This window comes from Rhagoletis pomonella, unplaced genomic scaffold, assembly GCF_013731165.1.
Source record: "Rhagoletis pomonella isolate Grant_MI unplaced genomic scaffold, Rhpom_1.0 Rhpom_scaffold_01854, whole genome shotgun sequence".
NCBI lineage: Eukaryota > Metazoa > Arthropoda > Insecta > Diptera > Tephritidae > Rhagoletis > Rhagoletis pomonella.
In genome coordinates, this window is record NW_023460407.1 from 27,762 (window position 1) to 34,109 (window position 6,348).

Here is a 6,348-nt window from a genome sequence, read left to right on the forward strand (position 1 = left end):
ATAGCCTTAACACGCCCATGTTTTTATAGCCAAAAGAATGCTTCCTTTTTGTAGGAGGAGACATATTCGCCAATGAACATAAGGAACAGACAAGGCGGAAACTGACACATTTGTGAGGAAATAGCATGAAAATAAAAGTGAACGCATACCAAGTAAGTATGTATGTATGTGTGAGTGTCGTAGTTATGCCTGTGCCGCATTTCGTGTGGCTTTAACAGCATTTCAATGCGTAAATCATAAAAAGACAAAAGCAGCGAGGCGTTTCCGCAAACCAAGAAAGAAAATACCTTATACAAAGAATTAAAAAAATGGCAAAAAACATGCCAAATAGTCACACATGGCAATGAAGAACAGGACAATATTTCGAGTCGTTTCCCACCTGTCAATTTTTGCTGTCGGCAATGGGAAAACGTGTCGCCCTCGGCAAAAAAATTTATTGCCGGTAATATCGCCATAGTATGGATTTCTTATTCGCAGTCGCTCAAAAACGTCCGCCGCATGAATCATTTTTGTATCGCTTTATTTTTGCTACAGGCGATATTTGAGCAATAATTGCCTGGAACAATTTTATTTTTTTTAAACATTTTATTAATTTTTGGATACGAAAAAAAAAATTTAAAATGAAATTAACTATTTTCCTTCCCATGGCGCTGCCCAATTTTTTCGACGAGTCGCCAATTTGTTGCCAACAAACGATTGTTGCCTTTTTCCCATGTTTTGCATTGTGGGTTGTGTAACAAACTATTACCAAATGGCTGAACACATACATACATACATACATGGATGTGTAACCGAAAAGAAAGCGTGTGTTGAATAGTACAGCATAAGTGGATTTCTTTGCAGATATGTACAATAAAAACTGACAAAAATGTGTAGATGATACGCGGAAAGTTGAAGAAAAGAAATAAGAGCAGGCACGATTAATTTGCGATTGGCGGAAAAGTGGCGCAGCATGACGGCCATAACAAAAGCGTTGGTTATTAATCCTTGACAAGAAGTAACGCCCTTTCACCAAAGCTGTTGTTCAGTACCTATCCTCTTCGCTGTTAAGCATTTGCCGCGCAACCTACGGCCTGTTGGGCATTAGGCTCGTCGCTTTTCTACTCTTCGATTGCTGCTTGCCTCACTGCACTCGTGTGTGTGGTATCTATTGACTTGGACATTTACTTGCCCTCACTTCATCTTAAACTTTGATTACCTTAACTGCTTGAGCATGACCGACTTAGCGGAGTAAATAAATCAAAATTGTTTGCAGTTGTGGGTGGCAACAGCAGCACAAAAAAAATAGGAAAAAGAAAACAAGAAACAACCAGCAACAACACTGATGAAATATCGTTTTTATTTGTTTCCCTCGCCTGGTATTTATGCTGTGCTCATTGTTGTCTTGCCTTTGATGGGTGAATACTTTTTGCTTTTATTTTCATTTTACTCTACTGAATTCACTTTTGTTTTCCTCTCTTGTTCAAGTGTGTTTGTGTTTTGATTGTTTTCCCAACCGCCCTTTTTATTATTGTGAATCTAATTTTGCTTTAGGATCATGTACGGTCAATGTTTATACAACACCTTGTAATATCCGTTTCGAGGCATGGAATCTATGTATGTATGTATGTATGTATGTATGTATGTAACTATGCATGATGAGCAAGCTGAACGATGTTGCCGAATAGTGTTGAGTCACTTCTTAAAAGCAAAAAATACGTTAGTAATTCACGAAAAACCGTGAAAAAAACGAAGAACTTCGAAAATTCATAAAATGCCCCAAAAATATGAAATAAAAACAAAAAAAAATCCCCAAATGTACAAGCATCTCCAAGGACTCCGAATAATTACGGACCACTTATTTACAAGGGACTGAAAATAACTGTTAACCGATTTTTATTTTTTCGACCAAGAATAATCGTTATTTCGGAGTTGTCTACATTTTTTCGATGTTTCTGAACCTTTATGATAGAGATTGCGTTTTTATAACCATCTTTATTAAAAACCAAAAATATGGTTCAAGCCATGGTCAAAGCAACATCGCAAAAAAATATAGAAAAAAGGTTTTTTCTTAACAGCCGTCGCTCCTCCGTAGTCAGTGGCAAACCGCCGCGTGTATTTCTGCCGTTCGGAGTCGGCGTAATAACATCAAGGCGCACACCAGGAATCGAAGGGGAAGCTCGGCCAAACACTAATATATGTGTAAGCGCCAAACTGTTGTTATTAAATACAAAAGATAAAAGTACCTAGTTCTTTTCATCGAAAAATATCAGCAATATTAAGCTTTTTTTTCGCATTAAAAATAAAACATAAATGTATGTATATAAACAGGCCTTTAGTTAGACGTGAGTCTGCCACTGAGAAGAATCGAACGGACTTATATCTCTGATAACCGAGTACTCCCGTTCCTAAAATACCTAGGGCTGATTTTGATGCGCTGCTGATTCTGCCATCATTCAATGACTTTATCTGAGGCGAGACCCTTTAATGTGGAGTAAGGAAGCGTCTTAGACGTCAATGCCACAGTCTGGTTCACTAATATTGCCTTTTTGTGATGAGCTACTACAATCTTGAGTTCCCTGAGCGCGAGTTTACAGGTTGCGGAACGTTTACTGGTGGCTGAAAAATGCACATAGGATCAAGATCTGGGGTCTATATTGAAGTAAGTGGGAATAATTTGCAACTCCTTGTTGGAAAATATTTGGTATTCCAAGCCAAGGTATTTGCAAACCTCAAGGTCATAGACTACATGTTGGAAAACAGGCGAAGTTGCGACGTTTTAGGAATACTGAAGGGCCCAAACACCTGACTCTGATCGACATAAATTACCACACCCTTCGCTATTTCTGCTTTAATGGGGAGGAGGCGGTGCAACATTTTATATGTTGCTCTGTACCTTTGATATTTTTCATTCATTTATTTGATGTTTACTATTTTTTTTGTGCAGAGCAAAACTTGTATTCTGCTTACCTCACAAAAACCATGTAACTCCGAGTATAAATTTTGTACCAGATTTAAAAAAATTCGATAAACTTCAACAAAATTGGATCAAAGTTTTAAATTCTTAAGCTGAATTTAAAAAAACCAATTTGGTATGCAGTTGTATAGCCTTTTAAATTCTGGCACCTCCTATAGACGTAGTACATTCAGAGAACCAACACCCCGAAACCTTTATGAATATACAGCTAAACGGTATGTCCTGTAGAAAAATAAAGTGGGATGAGAGTTTACGAGAAGTCTTTGCGGCTCCCATAGTCTTAGTACATTTCCAACATTTTTTAAAACTATAAATCACGTGAAACATAATCTCAGTTTAAAAATTTAAACATCTTTTATGCTTCTTTCGTTACCTGGATCTACCTAACCGCAGCAAACTTATTGCAGTATCTGAACACAAAAAAAATTGTCTTGCGACCGTTTTTTCAAGTAGCTTTTAACATGTATGTGGCCTTCAAATAAATTTTTCGCTAAAAAATACTACACTTTTTTTTTAATAGAAGAGTTCAAAGAGTGATTGGCTTCCAATTACACTGTACGTATGTAATTTTTAAACTTTTGAAATTTTCTTAAGAAGACATTTATAAGGCTGTGTAATAGGACTCAAATGTGTATTTTTTTGAGATATTGGTTTTTGATTTTTATTGGTGCTTCATTTGTTCAAGGACTCTGCGGATAATTTTTTTTAACCGCTTTGAAAAAAGTGCTTAGAATGTTATATAAGAAATATGGAAAATTTTTACGTTGCTATTCCTTCATAGATGCTAAATAGTATAGTTGCAGGACTCGACTAAAGGCTATTGATATGCAACATTTTATTTTTTTTAACTAAAAAAGGCAATTATGACATAAAAAATATTTACTACTCAATTTTATTTTCTGCTACGCTTTTTCACTTCATTTACTCCGATTCTAACCCTGGTGATAAATAAAACGGCGACTCGCCGATTTATTGCCGAAGTGCAAAATCGGTAGAAATACTTCTTTTATGTCGTTTTAGGAATATGTTTTCGAAAATTCCCAAACTCATGAACTTCGCGTCAACAGGATTCTTCAAAAAATATATAATTTATGCCCAAGAAAGGTTTGAAGAAATAGCAAGCTCCATAGCGACGAAAATAATTAACTTCGTTTACAAGTTATAAGTGTGTGTTCAAAAACCATGATGCAATAATGAAATGTGTTATACGTTGGCAACTTCTCGCTCTAATCCGCCATCTTGAACTACCTTAGGAGAAACTGTGTTGTTTCTTTGCTATTTTCACTGAACATTTCCCAAAATATTAGAAAAAAATTCTGAACAAGCTACATTGATTCAATTTTCGTTGTTCGTTTTGTTCTTATTCGCTGACATTTGTTTTCCAATTGCGTGAAATTTGGTAAGTATTGTAATAAAACCGAATTATTTTACAAATAAATTATAATTTTGCATTTATTAGGTCATTTCCTTAGTGTTTCGCTGACCGACCTGTGCTGGTATTGTGATTAAGAGCTAATACACGTAAGTTACAACATATTATTTTGACTTTATTGATGAACCATTCCATTTGAGCTCTTTGTTATTTCAAAACCTAATGAACCATTTATTCGCAGATTTTTCGGACGATTCTGCTGTGCTGCGTTCCTGCTCCGCCTGTATTTTATAGTGTTGCGTTCCTGTTGCGCCTTTGCATTAGTGTGTGCGTTGTGATTTAGACACGTTGAAGTAAGTTGAAACCAGGTTCTCGTTTGTTAAAAACCTAAAAAACCATTTATTTGCAGATTTTTTGTATGCTTCTGCTGTGCTGCGTTCCTGCTCCACCCGTGTATTAGATTGCTGCGTTCCTGTTAACATACATATCGTCGCTTAAAGTACAAAACCGCGTAACTGACATTTGCTGCTAAAAATTGGATTCGCTCACACACGTTTTTGGATCAATCCTTATCCATTCTTCCTGAAATATACTAGCCAAAAATGCGATTGCTTTTTACAAAAAGATAACCATTTTGAAATATGAGTGTTTTTACTCTCTAGAAATTAATTTATGCAACCTCGCATACGTGGGTTTGCATTATCTCTATACGCGGTTTTGCAATTTATTGATACATGGTTTTGTACTTTAAACGACGATATGTATGTAGATGTATGTACAGGTATATCACATATATTGACTTAGATATGTATACACAATTAATGGTGTACATAAATTTTTTTATATTGAAACTAGATATGTATATAGTACATATTTTATTATTATTAGTCGGTTCAAAAAAGTCCTATCTCAAATAAAAATACTTCGAAAATGTGCTGAGATAGGGTGTTTTTGAACCGAGTTCCGAGATAGGGCATTTTTCAATCAAATTCTAAAATAGGGCGTTTTTCAGCCAAATTTTGAAATAGGGCGTTGAAAAGCTTTCTGATATCGGGCGTTTTCGACCTGGCTGCCGAGATAGGTCGATCTTCTACTCAGCCATCGATATAGGGTCGAAGTTTTCGTTATATGGAAGACGATTAAACACGATTTGTTTTTAATCGATTCTAAAAAAACTAAGGTAATTTTTAGCCACTTCAAACTTGCATATAATTTAATTCTGAGAAAAAAGTTTGAATTTTGGTTGGAAATTTGTTGTATTTTTTGTAGTTTTCTACGATGTTTTAAAATTCGGTTTATATGGGTTTTGTTAGAAATTAAACTTTACTTTTGTTGCAAATTCTAAGCAATAAATAAATTAACATGAGAGGGAAATAATATCACTTTGAAATGGGGTTGCTATTGATATGACCGATACTGTATGTATATAATAAATTTTGTACAATTAAAAAAGTGGATTTACTAAAATGAACACAACGTATTAATTACAAATTCTGAAATATGTCGTTAATTTCAAAAACAAATAAATAAAACTTTAAAAAGTAGTCAATGCTTGCTGTATGACACGAACTTGGATATACGTGGACTTGGGTAATGTATAATTCCTTATATGATTCCTCAAAGTATCCCTTGTATAACACTGTGGAACACAAAAAAACCTTAGTGCGACTATATCAGGTTTGATAGCTGTTGGCCATACCAATAATGCCTCATACTAAGATTTACTAGATCAATTCGTGTTCTCCGAGAAAAAAAATTTTCACGATCCAAAAATCTGAAAAATTGTTTTGTTTTGTTGAAAATACCATACAAAGCAAATATAGGGCAAAAAACAAAGAATTTTCAAAATTTTGAGAAAAGAATTTGGCGGCTATACTCAGATTTTTGAATCGTGAAATTTTTTTTTCTCGAGAACACGAATTGATCAAGTAAAACTGAGCATGAGGCATTATTGGTATGGTCAACAGCTATGAAACCTGATATATGCGCACAAGAAGCCTATATGAAAGAGGGGGACAAA

At 34.9% G+C, this 6,348-nt stretch overlaps 1 long non-coding RNA gene across 1 annotated transcript; it reads left to right on the top strand.

Moving 5' to 3' along the window:
- Positions 1-4,311: 4,311 nt before the first annotated feature.
- On the top strand, positions 4,312-5,092 carry LOC118752802. The gene is made up of 4 exons (XR_004994749.1): positions 4,312-4,355; positions 4,416-4,477; positions 4,570-4,681; positions 4,738-5,092. It is a non-coding gene; the product is annotated as an uncharacterized LOC118752802 (long non-coding RNA).
- The last annotated feature ends 1,256 nt before the right edge of the window (positions 5,093-6,348 follow it).